Source organism: Stenella coeruleoalba (assembly GCF_951394435.1).
Source record: "Stenella coeruleoalba genome assembly, chromosome: 6".
Taxonomy (NCBI): Eukaryota; Metazoa; Chordata; class Mammalia; order Artiodactyla; family Delphinidae; genus Stenella; species Stenella coeruleoalba.
In genome coordinates this window covers 46,396,286-46,416,185 of record NC_137151.1, presented here as the reverse complement: position 1 = coordinate 46,416,185, position 19,900 = coordinate 46,396,286, and the positions used below count along the sequence as shown (strand labels likewise).

The following is a 19,900-nucleotide window of genomic DNA, read 5'->3' as shown; positions in this document are numbered from 1 at the left end:
ATTCTCTCTCTCTCTTTTTTTTTTTCCTATTCTCTCTTTATCTTTAATTTTTGTCATTTTGTTTACAATGTATCTTGGTCTGTTCTTCTTAGAGTTAATCCTGTATGGGAGTCTGTGCTACTTGGACTTGGGTGACTGTTTCCTTTCCCAGGTTAGGGAAATTTTCAGCTATTATCTCTTAAAATATTTTCTCAGGCCCTTTCTCTCTTTCTTCTCATTCTGGGACACCTATACTGCAAATACTAGTGCACTTGATGTTGTCGCAGAGGTATCTTAAACTGTCCTCGTTTCTTTTCTTTTCTTTTTTTTTTTGTTAAGCAGCAGTGATTTCCACTACTCTGTCTTCCAGCTCACTGATCCGTTCCTGTGTATCATTTAATCTACTGTTGATTTCTTCTAATGTATTTTTCATTTTAGTTATTGTATTTTTCATCTCTGGTTGTTCTTTATGTTTTCTAACTTTTTGTTAAAAACTTCTAACTTCTCGCTCTGTGCCTCTGTTCTTCTCCCAAGTTTTTTCATCTTTATGATCATTACTCTGAATTCTTTCTCAGTTATATTGTCTGTCTCCACTTCACTTAGTTATTTTTCTGGGGTTTTAGCTTATTCCCTGCATCTGGAACATAGTTTTCTGCTACCTCATTTTTCTGAGTTGCTTTTTGTATTTTTATGTGTGTGTCAGGTTGTTATGTATTTAATCTTGGAGAAGTGGCCTTCTGTAGGAGACATCCTATGTCTCCCAGCAGTGCACTCCCCTTTCATCACCCAAGCTATATGCTCTAGGGTTTTCCCCTAAGAGGGCTGCGTGGGTCCTTCTGTTGTGGCAGGTTGACTATGTAGGTGGTCTGGTAGGCTTGGTTGCCCCCTAGTCCGGTTGGGTGCCACACTCTACCTTGTTTGGATGCTGCTGGCTGCTGTTTAGTGGGACCTGGTCACAAGGTGGCTGGTTGAAGAACCCTAGGGAACCCCAGGGCTAGTACTGGCTCTGCTGGGTAGAATCAGGGTCCCCAAGACTCTGGGACTGTTGCCCACCCCCTGGGAGGTGGAGCCAGATCTGAGGTTAGTGCTAGACTACTGGCAGGCAGAGCTGGTTCCTGGAATCTGGCTGCAGGCCCTGAGGTCCAGAGCTCATTTCAGATCGTTGTTTGGGGGGTGGGGGTGTTCCTGACACAGTTGAGTATGGAGTCTGGAGTGTCCCAAAGCTTCCATTCGCCTGCTAGTAGACAGGACCAGGGCCCATCTGGTCCCAGGGTAGGGTCTGGCCTGCTGTGGGTGGCCTGTGTCCACAGGCTTCAGGATTATAGTTTTCTGGTGTCTGCTCCCTGCTGGGTAAATCTGGTCCAGAGGCTAGGGCAGGCTTCCTGGAAAGGAAAAGGGAAAGGCCATGCCTGCCCATTAGTGGGTGGAGCTGTGTCTTGGCCCTCTGGTGGGCAGGGCTGTGTCTAGAGAGTTGTCTGCGGGCAGCTGTGGGCTCAGGAAGTCTTTAGGCATCCTGTCTGCTGATGGGGGGGGGGGGGTTGCATCCCCCGCCCAGTTAGTTGTTTGGCCTGAGGTGGTCCATCACTACAGGCTGTTGGGTGAGGCCAGGTGTTGGTGCTAATGAGTGAACAAGGCAGCTGCTGGCAGCTTGTTCATATGGTTAGACGTTCCCAAATATGTCAGCCACCAGTGTTTGTGTCCCGGGGTGAGCTGCAGCCGCCTCTCCAGGAGACTCTTCAAGACCAGAAAGTAGGTCTGGCCCTGGCTGCTATCAAATTACTGCTTTTGTGCTGAATCCCAGTGCACATTTGTGTGCCCCTTTCAAGAGTGAAATCTCTATTTTTCCCAGCCCTGTGGGGCTCCTGCAGTTAAGCCTGCTTGCCTTCAAAGCCAAATGCTCTTGGGACTCATCTTCCTGGTGCTGGAGCCCCTGGGCTGGGGAGCCTGACATGGGGCCCAGAGCTCTCATGCCTGTGGGAGAACCTGTGCATTATAATTATTCTCTATTTTGTGGGTCACTGACCTTGGGGGAATGGGATTTGATTATATCACAAGTCTGCCCTTCCTACCCATCTTACTGTGGTTCCTTCTTTATGTTTTTAGCTGTAGAAGATACTTTTTGGCAGGTTCCAGTCTTTTTCATCCATGGTTGTTCTGCAGATAGTGTGATTTTGGTGTTCTCGTGAGAGGAGGTGAGCTCATGGTCTTTCTACTCTGCCATCTTGGCTGCTCTCTTCTCCAAGTTCTTTCACATTCAAGATGGCATTCTGGAATGGCACTGCTTTTAAAACCCATAGTGGACACTAGGCTGTCAGGGCTTTCACTGCAGAGCTTGGATGGCAGACTGATCTTGCCAGAGCTCATGAGGCCTATGCAGAACAGGTCATCCTTTCGGTATGCAGGCGGTAGTCCCCTGCAGCAGAGTGCTCTAAAACACAGATATTCCATGTATAGAAATGCCTCAGTTATCCAGTGTTCAGACATCCAGCAGCCTAAAGCATCTGGAATGGCTCCAAACCCACAAAAAAAACCCAGCACTGTCATTCATAATTTTTGATTTTTGATTTTTCTTATTTGACTTTTAATCTCTGTATTGTAGGATTTTCTAGTTATCTTTTTATTATTTATTCCTAGTTTAATTCCATTATGGTATTAGAGCATACTTTAATATGATTTGTAGTCTTCCAGATTTTAGGTGTGTTTTATGGCCCAGAATGTGGTCTATCTTGGTAAATGTGACTTGTGAACTTGAGAAGAATGTGTATTACCTTATTGGAGAGTTAATTCCTTTATCAATATGTAATGCCCTCTTTATTCCCAATACTTCTTCTTGCTCTGAAATTTGCTCTGTGTGAAATTAACATAGCTACTTAAACTTTCTTTGGATTAGTGTATGTCTTCTTCCATTTCTGTACTTTAATGTGTGTCATTTTTAAAGTCAGTTTCTTATAGAGGACATAAAGTTATGGTTTGTTTTTTTAATTACACTGTTTTTAATTGGTCTATTTATTTAGACCATTGACATTTAAAGTCATTACTGACATAATAGATTTATATCTACTACATTTATTATTGTTTTCTTTTGTTTCATTGTTCTTTGTTTCTTTTTTGTCTCTACTCTTGTTTTTTTTTTTTTTTTCCTTCCCCTGCCTTCTCTGGTTTTAACCAGGCATTTTATATTTGGGTTCTTTTCCTCTTTCAGGCTATAAATTATACTTTTTAAAAACTTCTTTTAGTGGTTGCTGTAGTATTTGTAGTATACACTTATAAGCAATGCAAGTCCACTTTCAAATAACACTATACCATTTATCGGGTAGTACAAGTATCATATAACAGTATTTCCAGTTCCTCCTATCCCTTGTAACATTTTCTCTCATCACTTCTACATTGTTAAGCATATCAATGGTATTCTTTATTTCTGTGCCACTGTTTTCTATTTCTGGCATTTCCTTTTGATTCATTCTTTGCTTGTTACATTGCCCATCTGTAATTGCAGGTTGTCTGCTTTTTCCATTAGATCCCTTAGCATATTAGTCATAGTTGTTTTAAATTCCCAGTCTATTCATTCCAAATTCTCTGCCATATCTGAATCTTATTCTGTCTCTTCTCTTCAAACTGTGTGTTTTTCTCCTTTTATTATGCCTTGTAATTTTTTTGTTGAGAGCCAGACATGATGAACTAGATATAAAGAACTGAGGTAAGTCTTTAGTGTGATATTTTATGTTCCTTTATCTCAGAGGTAGACTGTGTTTATTGTTTACTGTACCTGTATGTGTCAGAAGCTAAAATTTCTTTTAGTATCCTTACTTTTGTCTCCACTCTTTTCTTTGAATTTCTTTAGCAATTTCTTAAATAAGATCTGAGAGTTGTTCTTTTAGTTGTAATCCCCAGTTAAAATACCCAAGCCCTATCATATGGTAAGATGTGAGGGGAGGGGAAACATTCCATGTTTCTTTGATTTGGTCTTGGTTTTGTTTTATATTTGTGAGAGAGCCTGTGTGCCTGGGATGTGACTTTCACAGGTGCTTGTCAGCTCCCTCCCCCCATTCTCCAACACACACACATTACCCTTTTTAGGTGAGTCAGGAAGGCTAGAAGGAGCTAGAGTTGTATATTTCTTTTCCTCAGGTCAGTTACGCTCTGGTAAATGAGTTTCCTTTCAGGGCAAGCCCTGTTAAGGAGGACAGAATGGTCTTGGATGTATTTCAGTATGGGTACTTTTCCCTTACCCCTATTGAAGCAGGAGGAGACTTTTCTCTGGCTTTCTCTGAGAACCTAGTGAGGTTCCTGGAGGTAAAATTCAGGAAAGTTGGGAGGCTTCCCTAAGCCTGGGCCCTCTTGGAGTTTTTAACTTAAACTTGTCTACATTGAGTCTCTAGCAGTTTGTCAATTACATTTTAAGTTTTCATACCTTGGAACTGGCTTCAATGTAATTTCTGTTTCCAGGCTTCTGCTCCAATAAACTGTGATTCTCTATATCTGCCTGTGTGTCTCTAATTTTAGAGGAAACAGTTTGCCCTATGACTTCATTCCTTTTAGGGATTAAGGGAGAGTTGTTTTTTAATTCAGTTTTTTTCTTGTGAGGACAAGAGTATCAACCTCTAAGCTCTTTACATGCCAGACAGAAAGCCTTGATCCTTTTTGAACAAAAAAATGGTATTTTTTTTTTAACCAAATTCACCAGGACTTTAGTTGAAGAGTAATTGGCTTTCATTGTGTTTGTATTGTGACTTGGTTAACTAATTTCCTGGTACTGGATATTTAATTTTTTCTTTTTATAACCAGAGCTATATTAAACATCCTTTCAGCTAAGTATTTGTACATATCTGTGATTATTTCTTTTGAGTAAAATTCTGAAAGTGGAATTGCTGAATGGAAGGCAGTAAAATTGTGGCTTCTAGTACTGTGTGTTTGTACCATTATTGTGTGTTAGTTTCATTAACCACAACTTCACCAACCCCAAGTATTGTCCCAACTGAAACAAAACACTTTACTTCCGTATGCCAAAAATGATATCTCATTTAATCATTTTTCATTTAGTTTTAATAAAGAACTGCATTTTAAAGTTGAGATTTATTTTTTATTTTCCTAAGTTATTTTGTATTAACATCAGAATATTGCTTAATGATTTTGCCACTCATCAGTGATAGCTAATAAGGCAGTGGAATGTTAAACAGTGCAACTTTCCAGTTTACTACCTCAATATTGTTATACTGCATTCATTAATCACTGAAACAGGAGCTGCTTACAGATGCTTAATTATGTAATACAATAAACTGATTAATAAATTTGTATATTTTCATCAATAAGCATAATACTTTAACAAAGTAAATATAAACATGTTGTTTCAATGGTTGAATTGATAGTTTGGTAACTTAAATTGAGCATTTTTCAGTTTGAAGGAATCTTACAGTCCAACTTTTATTGGGAAGAGCGGTAGTGTTTAAACTCATATATGGAACCACTTAAAATTGGGTTAGTGAGTTTTTGTTGTTGCTTGTTTTCTCTAGAATGCTGTTAAGTATTAGTAGTAGTGAACATATTATTCATGATTTTATTTGCAACACTGTTTACAATGGATTTTTGATACCTATCCTATTTCAAATTAAAGAACCAGGTTTCTAGCAATCTAAAAGATGCACTTTCTTATTTACATATTATATTTGCTAATATTTGAGGCAGAGTCTCTGTTTCTCTTTATGAATTCTGTGTGAGCTTTATCTGTAAAAATTTTTTACCTTCTGTCCAGTTTTATTTACAAAGATTATATCAGGTATGTAGAATAAAGTTAGAAGGCCTATATCTTTTTTTCTAGATATTGGAACTGTTTAAATCCTTTTGAACTTCTGTTTTGAGTGTTTAGGTTAAAAATTATCTTCCCAAACTACCTTGGTCTATAGCCATTTGGGGGCTTAGTTTTGAGTACCCTTTCCATTTCTTTTGTGATAACTAATTTGTTCAGGTTTTCTGCCTCTACTTTCCTTACTATTTATTAGTAATTATTTCTTCAATTTTGTGCTTTGATCCTTATTTTCTGTTATGCAGTCTTTCGATTTACTTAATTTTCTATGTAAGTTACTTGTTGCAAATTACATATTTATTTTCGTCTTTAATAATAAGTTTGTTTAATACTGTACAGTTCTGCACCCAGTTTCAGCCTAGGGTTGTGGGAAGGGCAGGTTTTCCCATACCACCAAGCACTTCTCAGACACCAGGTGAGTGTCCTACAATTCAACTTAATTCTGACACTTTTTACCCAGAGGTAGCATCAGATTCCACAGGTTAATGAGTCAGTCTTACAAGACACCCCCAGCCCCTTCAGATGCCAGTTGCAAGTCAAGGTTGTCACCTGTGCTTCTGATCAACCCACTATAGTTCAGAGGTTCCAATGACAACCCCCACACACACACACCCTTAGGCTTGATTAATTTGCCTGAGTGGCTCATAGAATTCAGAGAAACATTTTACTTACTAGATGAGCAGTTTATTATGAAAGGATATAACTCAGGAATAGTCATTTGGAAGAGATGTGTATGGCAGGTTATGGGGAAGTGGAGCTCTGAGACCGTACGTCTCAGAGTGGGTGCTACTCTCCCCAAATCTCCACACGTTCACCAACCCAGAAGTTCTTCAAAACCAATACTTGGGGGATTTTTATGGAGGAGGCTTCATTACATAGGCATGATGAATCATTAACTCCGTTTTTAGCCTTTCTCCCTACTCAAGAGAATGGGAGGCAAGGCTAAAAAATTCCAAGCTTCTTATGTATTGTTCTTTCTGCTGGCTACCCCTCATTCAGGACCCATCCAGGAGCCCACTGAAAGTCGCCTCATTAGAACAAAAGGCACTCTTATCACCCAGGAAATCACAAGGGTTTTAGGATCCCTGTGTCAGGAACTGAGTTTAATAACCAAATATTAGAACAAAAAATGCTCCTGGTGCTCTTATTACTTAGGAAATTACAAGAGTTTCTGAAGCTCTGTGCCAGAAACCAGGGGCAGAGACCAATATATGTATTTTTATTACCTCACAAATACCATACATTTTTCTCTAAATTTTACCTTGGTCACATTCTCTAGATTTTGTGATATTTTTGCGGTTTTGTTTTTCTTTTTTTTTTAAACAGGAAGTTTACAGTATTTCTCAATATCAATAATTGGATTATCAGTACTTTTATTTTTTTAATAAATTCTGAAGGAGGGTATATTAGTTATTTGTTGCTATGTAGCAAACTACTCCAAAACAGGTGCAACCAGTAGTTGCTTAAAACAACATTTATTTTCTCACACAGTTTCTGTGGGTCAGGAATTCAGGGGCAGCTTAGATAGACGGTTGTGGCTCTTGGTCTCTCATGGGTTACGGTCAAGATATTAGCTGGAGTTGCCGTCATCTGAAGGCTTGACAGGAGCTGGAGAATCTGCATCTAAACTGGTTCACTCATATGGTTGGCAAGTTACTACTTACTCCTGGCAAGAGTCCTCAGTTCCTTATGATGTGGACCTCTTCATAGTGTTGCCTGACTGTCTTCCCTACATGACAGGTGGCTTCACCCAGAGCAGGTGGTCCAGAGGAAGTCGAATTTTCTATCCTCAGAAGTCACACTCCATTATTACCACAATAACGTGTTGGTTATACTAGCCAGCTCAATAGTGTGATAGGGGATTACTCAAGGAAATGAATACTAGAAGATGAGAACCATTGGGGGCCATTTTGGAGGGTAGTTAAAGTGGAATAAATAAAACCTTGCACTTTGAGAATAAGATCTCCTCTCTTAAGAGGGCCAGAAAGTTATCTGGCGCACCACCTCCCCTTCTCAGACCTCAGTATCTACTCCAAGTTTCTTCTGAATTTCTTGTATAAGAAATTCTCATTTTATACATAGCTATAACTGTTGCTTTCAGTTGGGATAAATGGAGCTACTGAGTATTCAGCGTTGGAGATTGGTATGCTTTTCTACCATTCATTTTCTTTGTCTTCTCTGTGATCATTGTCCTGCTGATACTTTTTTCTTTTGGCTGTGCCCTGCGGCTTTTTTGTGGGATTTTTAGTTCCCTGACCAAGAATCAAACCCGGCCCTTCGGCAGTGAGAGCTCGGAGTCCTAATCACTGGACCTCCAGGGAGTTCCCTGTTCTGCTGCTACTTTAGATCTTACATTTATTCTGGAGTTCCCCTGAGGAAACTTATTTGTTTTAAGTTTTCTTTTACTAATACTGTGTTGTAACTCCCTCTATACTAGTGGATTTTTAGCCCATGTGCTTTATGTCTTCCAGATGTTCTTCAGCATTCTGGTCATCTCAGCTTTTTAGCTTTCCTGATTGCATAGATTTATCCTTTTTATTGTTGTTTCTTCTGTGACATTTCTGAAGGAAGTCAAGGTAAACTGAAATAGTCAGCCTTCTTAAAGGGGAAGCCTCTGCTTCTGAGCCTACCCCTTTGTTAGAGTTGACTCATTGTTATGCAGTCTGGTCTACCTCCAAAGGGAGAAAAGACTATTTCCCTGAGTGCTTTCTCGTGTTTACTTAGAAAAGACCATTTTTTTTTTATTAGCAAGTAGATTGCACCACAAATCCAGTGTCGGAGATTCCGTGTTTGTTTACCTGCTGCTGCCTTTTCAAGGGAGTAATCTGGATATCATGAGTTAGTTCTGTCTTATTTAAGAATTAGGAAATTCATAAGTCAGGATGTATTTGAGTTTTTTTCAACTATAATCTGAGTTCTCCCTGTAGCCAGTTTAATGGTCCTTTTGTTTATGGTTGTTGGGCGTTTTTTGTTTCAATGAGGGTGAATTTTCTTGTTTTCCTTACATCAGTAGTTAAGGAATAGCATTTTCTCAGGACAGAGAATGGTGTGTACATGAGAAAAGCTGTATATAGAATGACATCAATATAGGAAACAGTATATTTGAACCTATCTGCTCAAAATCAATCATCCGTTAGTTGTCTCACTGACAGCCCTTTAACCTTGGGGGAAAGAAAGATTTACAGAAAAGGATGGATGTATTGCACCCGAATTCTTAACCTAGATCTGCCTGCAACTGGATCTGTGAATAAATTTGCGTCTCAGGTTTTCCTATGTGAAAATGAGAGAGTTATATTTGGTGATCTTTTAAAAGTAAGTGAGTCTATAACTTTTATTAAGACAATTTGGATAGCCTATTGCATTAAAGTAATTACAATGAACGGTTATTTTGCAATGCAAGCAATAACAAGTTTTTTGAGCATTCTCCTGGTTTGGAGTCTGAAAAGGATGTGTTTTCTTCTGTATTGTATAATGCTATATAAGAAATTCTAAGCTGCCTTTTTAAAGCAAAAAACCCCCCCCAAAACCCGCAACTTTTTCTTAGCACACTCTCCCGTAAAAAAGAAAAGCCAACTGTTTTAAGATCTTATTACAGTAAAAATGCTTAAACTCAAGTTTTCATCTGTCATGGCAAAGTTACCCAAAAATGCTGATTGGGGGGGTGGGGTGGTGGCTGTGTATTCAGTAGTAAACACAATTGGAGAACATAATTTCTTTGGCCCTAGTGCTCAAATTGTAGGAATTTGGTCTCCTTACGTTTCCTGCATAAGCTGAAAGTCTCATTAGAAACATACTGTTCTTAAAGTTTTTAGCAAAAATTCTTAGAGTTTGTATTCACATGGGTAATTTCTAGAAATTCTCAGATTGTTTCTCTCTAAGGCAATGTTTTCAATTTTCTCTCTACTTAAATAGTTTAATTAACATTTGCTAATTAATTCATTGGGGTTGTAGCATATACTATTTACATAAATTCAACTGTGTGAGCATGTCAAAGGAAAAAATTATTTTAATAGTAGGGGGGATTCTATTCATCATTTTTCTCAAATGAACATATGCCCTGGAGTAATGGTCTTGCGAAAAAGTACAGTACTACTTTATAAGCAGTTCAGAGCTTTTCAGAGAAAATTTGACCATATGTGCTCTTTCCTTACTCACTGACTTTAGTGCCAGGTCTTAAATCTTGAGTCCCATGTATGACACTTTCCTCTTTCCAAAAAAAATAATGTTTTCATTGAATTCAAATCTTTGTTTCCTTTATACTATTTATCCATCCAAATAAACACATTAGCTCTGATTCACAAGCTTAATTCTTCCTTCTATTCAGCACATTTCTAGTCAGATTCTGTGTGCTCAGAGAATGTAGAATACTGTTAGCCAGTGTAATATTTAAGATGTAGTTATAACATAAATCAGTGCCAATAAAGTGTTATAATGCATTCCAAAGGCTGGAAGGGTTTCTAGATTCTTTGCAAGTTTGTGTTGCTTCTTTCATTAGCTTCTTTCATAGTTCAGAGGTGAATATATTTTATTTTTAGATATGTGTCTTAAGTCCTCCCGGGACTTCCCTGGTGGCGCAGTGGCTAAGAATCTGCCTGCCAGTGCAGGGGACATGGGTTTGCGCCCTGGTCCGGGAAGATCCCACATGCCGCAGAGCAACTGAGCCCGTGCGCCACAACTACTGAGCCTGTGCTCTAGAGCCCACGAGCCACAACTACTGAAGCCCGCGCGCCTAGAGCCATGCTCCGCAACAAGAGAAGCCACCGCAATGAGAAGCCCGCGCACCGCAATGAAGAGTAGCCCCCACTCGCCGCAACTAGAGAAAAACCGCGCGCAGCAACGAAGACCCAACACAGCCCAAAATAAATATATAAGTAAAATTTATAAAAAATTAAAAAGTAAAGAAGTCCTCTCAATATTATTTCTTTTTTATGTATTCTTTTACACTAATGCAAAGTTTATACTTCTCATCATTTACAAGGGATGTTCCATGGTTAATAATCATAAAGTACTGTAGTAACTTATAAATTGCCTTTTTTTCCTGAAGATTTCATGTTGTTAAACCTATGATTCTCCCACTGAAGTTGTTTACTTAGTTTGTGATGGTTGCACATATTCTCAAAAAAAACTTGATGGGCATATTTGATGTCAGGATTCTAATAGGTACTTTACAAATAAATACATTTACTAAAAGATATATATGTAGAGTACCCATGCACATATATGTATGCATAAATATACACATATATGTGTGAGGGTGTCTCTCCATGTGTATATGTGATTCCAGGCACACTGCTATGCAATATTGAAAACTCCGAGGTGAGAGACAGAATGGCTTTTCTGGAGAATTGCAAGCATTTCCATATGGTCATTTTTGAGTATTAGACATTATAAAATATTTTTCTTCACTTTAATATCAATTAAGAAAACAGCATGTCATCATATGATTAGACTACAGATTATTAAACCTTGGATTCATTTGATCTGAGTGAGTTCCTAAGTAAATTGCACCCCTGTATATTCGCTGGGAACAAATGAGGAGAAAAAAAGATTTTATAAAATTCTCAGCAATTACCACAGTTCACTGTGGACAAGTTTATCTAGAAATCACAAAAGGCTTTTATTTTATTTGGAATTATGCTTCAGCTCTGTGGAGAACTCAAGGAAACATCTTACCAGAAAATGTTCCCCAACTTGACTTACTAAATGTGCATAATTTCATAGACAGCATTTTCAACCTTATCCCTTTAGGAGTAGTAAAAATATGTTTGCTTGTCTGTTAACTTGGAATTTATACCTATTTTATTGCTTATTTCTTCCATCTTTAAAATTTCTCTTAACTCTATTTTAATCTTCACCTTGCTGCAAATGCTCTATGTGGAAAGAGATATGTGAAAACTAATTCTACCTGACTGATAAACAGCTTAAATATGTTCTTACCTAAGTTTCATGTCAAAGAACATTAACAAAGCGTGGAAACCACCCACAGATTTCTTCTAAAATGCCTTTTCTATATTATGTGACTGTTTATCACAACATTTTTCTAACTGAAGAGAGAGGCAAAGTTCTAATCTTCTGTCCATTCTTCTTTGAAAAATGTCAACCATGCAGAGTTAGACACTAGATAAACAGTAGTAGAATTTGTATTTTTCAACTTTCTCCTAAATTAGATAGAAGTTGATAATGGTATTATTTTCAGTGTTTTCTTCAGTCATCATCAGAAAGAGAGTATTACTTTTTTTTTTTTTTTTAATTTACCAAGAGTTCTTGTCACAAAGTTATATGCCCCACTACTGGAACTTTAGGGTTTTAACCAAAAAAACGTTACTAAAGAAAATAATGATCGTTTGTATGGTTTTTTTTTTTTTTTTTGTGGTACACGGGCCTCTCACTGTTGTGGCCTCTCCCGTTGCGGAGCACAGGCTCCAGACGCGCAGGCTCCGCAGCATGTGGGATCTTCCCAGACCCGGGGCACGAACCCGTGTCCCCTGCATCGGCAGGCGGACTCTCAACCACTGTGCCACCAGGGAAGCCCCATTTGTATGTTTTTAATTTTGAGTCCCATCCTCCAATTTTACAAAGGTTTTTGTAGAAATTTTATTAGTACATTTCATTTTCTCTCATGTAAATTGTTTTTGCAAACTGATTGGGACGTGGTGTGTTTTTATATTTCTAACAAATGCTTATAAAACTCACTCATACTCTTTGTAGGAATATCTGTTAATAGACTAGAAAGTCGTCTTCATAAGTGTTTTTAAGTACATAGGTATGAGAATTTTTATACATAATACACCATTTTCAGCCATAAAATCAGAAGTGAAAACATTTTCAAAGTGCTCTTTCCATAGCATAAGTTTCTTTCAAAAAGCAGTTTCTTTTCTACTTTCATCTGAAAGTTCTACACCAAGAATTTTTGTTTGGAGTTTTGTTTGTTTGTTTTTTGCTAAATAACATGATTTTGACAGGCAGCCACTTTTCATTCCAGGACAGATCAGCAATTTATTGGAACACCTGAATCATTTTTCTTTTATTTAAAACATCAACAATACTTTAGTTCAGCAAGGCAACAATTTTTCTTTTTTTTCTCTTTGCTTTATTGTTTGCTGTTTCTCTTTCATATACATCTAGATCGACATGTATTCACACATACACACACAAATAATATATATACATAACATTTTTCTGAATGATTCAAGAGTAAGTTACTTGCATAAAGCCCTTCACCCCCAAATATTTCAGTGAGCATTTCCTCTAAATAATAATATTCTCCCATCCAAGTGGGCCCCGTATTGTTTTATAATAAGCTGAAAGTGAATAAACGTGATGGTGCCCTTTGTAACCCCTATCTGTTACTGATCTCCCACTCTTTCCTTAGGACTCCTGGGTTGCTGGTAGTGACATGATATGACCTGCTAACAGGGATGAAGTGAAGATATTAATGTCATTTTATATATTAAATATTATATAAGCTTAAATCTTTTTTTTGGATAAATATGTATATAAGTAAAAGTTTTAAAATACTTTACCTGAGAGAGTTGTTTTGCACCACCCATCTTGGAAGGCATTGATCTGCAGGCTAGGAAAAACTATTTATTGTCTCTTCGACCTACTTGGAAAACTTTGAAACTAATAGGACATGTTCTCACCACTTTTCTCTTGTAAATGCTCTCTTTGGTATACAGTTTTATAGGTCTTACTCACATTACTACTATGGCTTTCATCTAATTTTCCTTTCTCTTTACCTTGTCATTTTACTGACTCCACTCACTTGAAATATAAGGATACTCCTGTAGGGCTTGCCTGAGGTGCTTCACTGAATCCAGTTTGCATTAACCAAAGACATATCAAACAAAACTTGCCCCTCTTTTTGCGTTTCATTCAAAACGCAGATTATTTTATGGTGCTACAAAAGATTTTAATAAAACGTTAAAAATACATAGTGTGTACAAACATATGTATATATACGTATAAATGTGGCGAGTTGTTCATGTTCTTTTAAGTGACAGATATTATGAAGCAGTATCTAGAGACTCCATTTTGGTAAAAAGTGTGTGTGTGTGTGTGTGTGTGTGTGTGTGTGTGTGTGTGCGCGCGCGCGCGCGCTTAATACCAGTAGTGGTATTGCTTGCATTCAGTTTTCCTGAATTTAACCAAGTAAAAATTGTTGGAATTGCTGAACTTTGAATATTTATTAAACCCAAGAGATGATTTTATAAGAGATTCCAATCTAAGGTTTAAAAAAAGTTCCTTTTTCTATAATGCATGTTTCAACTTTAGACCCTATTGTCTTCCTACGGTGAAAAATGAAGAAATTTGCATTCTTATGCATTCACTTCTTTTTTGGTATAATTATTTTCACATTATCAAGATTTATATGTTTATTACCTATTTTGCAACTATAATGCTTATAGTTCAGTTTTTTGTTTTTTGTTTTTGGCTGCGTTGCGTCTTCGTTGCTGCACGCGGGCTTTCTCTAGTTGCGGCGAGTGGGGGCTACTCTTCATTGTGGTGTGTGGGCTTCTCATTGTGGTGGCTTCTCCTGTTGAGGAGGATGGGCCCTAGGGCGCACGGGCTTCAGTAGTTGCAGCACGTGGGCTCAGTATTTGCAATGCATGGGCTCTAGGGTGTTGTGGCTCAGTAGTTGTGGTGCATGGGCTTAGTTGCTCCGTGGCAACCAGGGATCAAACCCGCGTCCCCTGCATTGGCAGGTGGATTCTTAACCACTGCACCACCAGGGAAGCCCCTAGTTGTTTAGTTTTAATTCTTCACTTTAGTGGATTCACAGGTCACCATCATGTGTGTGCATGGGGGGGGTGAATCATGCTTTAATTGGCTGGATTTCATGGTTGAGCTCCCCACACTCCGCTCCCCCACAAAGCTTTATTTGCACTGTTTATTGAGTCCATTCTAGTTTGATAAGGTTATACCTGTTATACCTTTATATGTGAATGAAATCTTTACTGATCATGAGTCTTTACACTGTCTCTCTCAGAACTTTGTAAATATTAATCCACTGTCTTTCAGCATTTATTTTTCTACCTTGAAGATGTTTTCAGCCTGTATGCCTGATGAATTTTTTCTTTAATTTTAAGGTTTAATAAATGAATCATGATTTTTACAGTTTGCTTGCCTCCTTATTTGATGCACTTGTGAACGTTTGGGGGCTTTGGAGAGTGGGGTTTAAGTTGGGAACTATGTACAATGCTTCTAGAATTTCCTAGGCTTTTGTTTCTTTATAGTATTAACTTCTGCCTCTTTCGTTCTTTAGTTACTGCTTGGACATTCTTTTCTCTTTTTCTCAGAGTGTTTTTTTTGTGGTAAAGTACATATAACATAAAATTTACCATCTTAACCATTTTTCAATGTACTGTTTGGTGGCATTAAATACATTCATACAAGTACACTACCATCATCACCATCCATCTCCAGAACTTTTTTCATCTTGTAAACTGAAACTCTATACCCATTAAAAACTAACTACTCATTCTCCCCTTGCCCCCAGCCCCTGGCTACCACCACACTACATTTTGTCTATATGATTTTGACTCTTCTGAGTATTTAATATAAGTGGAATCATACATTATTTGTCTTTTAGTGACTGCCTTAATTCACTTTGCATAATGTCCTTAAGCTTCATCTATGTTGTGGCATGTGTCAGAATTTCCTTCCTTTTTAGGGTTTAATATCCCATTTTAGGTATATACCGTATTTTGATTATCCATTTATCTGTCATTGGACACTTCCATATTTTATCAATTGTGCTACTGTGAACATGAGTGTACAAATATCTGAGACCCTGATTTCAGTTCTTTTCAGTATTTATACCCAGAAGTGGAATGACTGCACCATATGACAACACTGTTTTTAATTTTTTGAGGAACTGCCATATTGTTTTCCACAGGCTTCTCTACCATTTTACATTCCCAGCTAACAGTGCTAAGGGTTCTCATATCTCCACATTGTCTTCAACACTTGTTATTTAACGTTTTTGGTTTTGTTTTAATATAGTAACCATCCGAATGGGTGTGAGGTGGTATCTCATAGCCTTGATTTGAATTTTCCTAATTATTAGTGATGTTGAGCATCTTTGCATGTGCTTGTTTGTATATCTTTCCTGAAGAAATGTCCATTCAGATCCTTCACCCATTTTTGAATTAGGTTATTTGTTTTTGTTGCTGAGTTTTAATATTAATTGTCATATATGTATTTTTAATCCTTGATTGGATAAATGATTTGCAAATATTTTCTCACATTCTGCGGGTTGTCGTTTTACTCTGTTAATAGTGTCTTTTAGTGCACAAATTTTAAATTTTTCATGAAGTCCAATTTATCTCTTTTTTTCTTTTGCCTGTGTTTTTGGTGTCATATCCAGGAAACTATTGCAAAATTAAATATCATGAAGCTTTTACCCTATATTTATTTATCTTAAATTTCTTCTAAGAGATTTATAGTTTTAGGTCATTTATTTAGCTCTTTGATGAGTTGATTTTTTTATATAGTGTTCATAAGGATCCAACTTCATTCTTTTGCATGTGGATATTCAGTTTCCCCAGAATCATTTTTTAAAAGACTGTCTTTGCCCCATTGAATAGCCTTGGCACCATTGTCAAAAATCGGGGGGGGGGGGGTATTTATTTTTTTATTTCTAGGTTGTCTATTCTGTTTCATTGGTCTATATGTCTGTCTTTATGCCAGTACTATGTTGTTTTGATTACTGCAGCATTGTAGTAAGTTTTGAAATCAGAAAGTGTTAGTCCTCCAGCTTTGTTGTTCCTTTATCAGCCTTGTTTTGGCTATTTAGTGTCCTTTAAGACTCCATATGAACTTTAGCATGAGTTTTTCTTTTTTTCCAAATACATCATTGGGATTTTGATAGAGATTACATTGAATCTGTAGATCAAACCAGGTAATGTTGACATCTTACAATATTTTAAGTCTTCTAATCTATGAACATGGGATGTATTTCCATTTATAAGTTTATTTCAGTAGTGCTTTGTACATTTCATTGTACAAGTCTTTCACCTCCTTGGCTAAGTTAATTCGTACGTATTTTATTCTATTTGATACTACCGTAAATGGAATTGTTTTCTTTTTTTCTTTTACTTTTTTTTGGGGGGTGGAGGGTGGGTAGTTATGCTTTTATTTTATTGTTTTTATTTTTATAAATTTATTTATTTAATTTTGGTTGTGTTGGGTCTTCATTGCTGCGTGTGGGCTTTCTCTAGTTGTGGCAAGCAGGGGGCTACTCTTCATTGTGGTGCAAGAGCTTCTCATTGCGGTGTCTCCTCTTGTTGCGGACAACAGACTCTAGGTGCATGGGCTTCAGTAGTTGTGGCTCTCGGGCTCCAGAGTGCAGGCTCAGTAGTTGTGGCACATGGGCTTAGTTGCTCCGTGTCATGTGGGATCTTCCCAGACCAGTGCTTGAACCCGTGTCCCCTGCAATGGCAGGCGGATTCTCAACCACTGTGCCACCAGGGAAGACACTAGACTTTTATTTTAAATTGAAGTATAGTTGATTTAAAATGTGTTAGTTTCAGATGTGCAGCAAAGTGATTCAGTTTATATATATAATTCAGTTTATATATATATATGTAAAATATATATACATTTCAGCTTCCTTTCCATTATAGGTTATTATAAGATATTGAATATAGTTCTCTGTGCTATACAGTAGGTCCTTGTTGTTTATATTATATGTAGTAGTGTTTATTGGAATTGTTTTATTGATTTCCCTTTCAGATTGTTTTAGAAATGCAGCTGAATTTTTTACATTGACTTTGTATCCTACTATTTTGCTGAACTCATTTATTCTAACAGTTTCTTCATGGAATCTTTATGGATTTCTACATACAAGATTATGTCATCTGTGAGCAGAGACAGTTTTACTTCTTCTGTTCCAATTTGGATACCTTTAATTCTTTTCTTGCCTAATTGCTCAGACTAGAACTTCCAGTACTATGTTGAATAGAACATAGAAGGGGTGAAAGCAGTCATCCTTGCCTTGTTCCTGATTATGGAGGAAAAGTTTTCAATCTTTCACCATGATGTTCACTGTGGGTTTTTAATATATGGCTTTTATTATGCTGACATAGTTTTCTTCTGTCCCTAGTTTGTTTAGTTGAACTTTTAATGCTGCTTGTGCATCACTTGAGATAATTATGTGTTTTTTTCCCTTAATTACGTTAATGTGAAGTGTTACATACATCAATTTTTATATGTTGAACCATCCTTGCATTTCAAGAATAAATTCCACTTGGTCATGATGTATGATCTTTTTAATATGCTGCTGAATTCAGTTCGCTAATATTTTGTTGAGGATTTTTACATCAGTGTTCATAAGAATTGAGGTCTGTAGTGTTCTTATAGTGTCTTTGGTACCAGTGTAATGTTGGCCTCAAAGAATGAATTAGAACGTGTTCCGTTTTCAATTTTTTGGATAAGTTTGGGAAGAATTGATGCTAGTTCTTTAAATGTTTGGTAGAATTCCAGGGCTCTTCTTTGTCAAGAGATTTTTGACTTTTGATTCAATCTCTTTACTAGTTATATGTCTAGTCAGATACTCTATTTCCTTGTGATTTAGTCTTGGTAGATTTTGTGTTTCTATGAATTTGTCCATTTTATCTAGGTTTTTCAATTTGTGGGCATGCAATTTATAGTACTCTCTTCTAATTTTTCTTTATTTCTGTAGAATTGGTAGTACTGTCCCCACATTGACTTCTGATTTTATTAATTTGAATCTCTTCTCTTTTTTTCATAGTCCATCTAGCTAAAGATTTGTCAATTTTGTTGATCTTTTCAAAGATACAACTTTTGGTTTCTTTTCTATTCCCTATTTTTAAGAAAAATCTCTGCTCTAATCTTTATTATTTCATTCCATCTGCTGTCTTTAGGCTTAATCTGTTTACACTTTGTTTAGTTTCTTAAGGTTGTAGAGTATGTTATTGATTTGAGATTTTTCTTCTTCTTCAGTTAAAGAGTTGAGAGCTCTGAATTTCTCCTTTAGCACTGCTTTACCTGTGTGCCAGGAGTTTGGTAAATTGTGTTTTCATTTTCATTTATCTTTGGGTATTTTCTAATATCCCATGTGATTTCTTCTTTGATCCATTGATTGTTTAAGAATGTGTTGTTTAATTTCCACAAATTTGTGAATTGTCTTCTTTTTCTTCCAGTATATCTAACTTTATCCCAATTTGGTTGGAGAAGGTACTCGGTATGGTATCTATCTTTAAAAATCTGTTCAGACTTAATTTGTGTCCTAATATATGGTATATCCTGGAAAATGACCCATGTGCACTTGAGAAGAATGTATATTTTATTGTGTAGTGTATTTTGAATAGGTCTGTTACATCTGGTTGGTATATTATGTTCTTCATGTCCTCTCTTTACTTATTTTCCATATGGTTCTATCCAGTGAGAGTGGGGTATTGAAATCTCCAACTGTTATTGTAGAACTGTATTTCTCCCTTCAGTTCTGTTCATTTTTTTCTTCATGTACTTTGAAGGTTTGTTATTTGGTGTGTAAATGTTTATAATTGTTATATCTTCTTGTTGTGTTGAACCTTTTATTAATGTATTTATTTGTCTCTTGCATCCTTTTTTGATTTAAAGTCTATTTCGTCTGATATTACTATAGACACCTCTGCTGTCTTTTGGTTATTTGTATGGAATATCTTTTCCCATTCTTTCACATTCAAACTATATGTGCCTTTGGATTTAAAGTTGAACCTCTTGTAGCTATCATATAGTTGCATCATATTTGTTATCTATTCTGCCAGTCTCTTTTGATTATAGAGTTTAACTCTTTATGTTAAAAACTACTTATGGGGCTTCCCTAGTGGCGCAGTGGTTGAGAGTCCGCCTGCCGATGCAGGAGACACGGGTTCATGCCCCAGTCCGGGAAGATCCCACATGCCGTGGAGCGGCTGGGCCCGTGAGCCATGGCCGATGAGCCTGTGCTTCCGGAGCCTGTGCTCTGCAATGGGAGAGGCCACAACAGTGAGAGGCCTGCGTACCGCAAAAAAAAAAACCTATTTACAGATAAGGAATTTTTTCTTTCATTTTGCTATTTTCTGTATGTCTTATAGCTTTTTTGTACCTCATTTTCTGTATTACTGTCTACTCTTG

At 37.0% G+C, this 19,900-nt stretch overlaps 1 protein-coding gene across 1 annotated transcript in view; it reads left to right on the top strand.

Annotated features, from left to right (window-relative positions):
* Positions 1–19,900, top strand: part of ORC4 (origin recognition complex subunit 4) — a 94,557-nt gene that overhangs the window by 12,765 nt on the left and 61,892 nt on the right.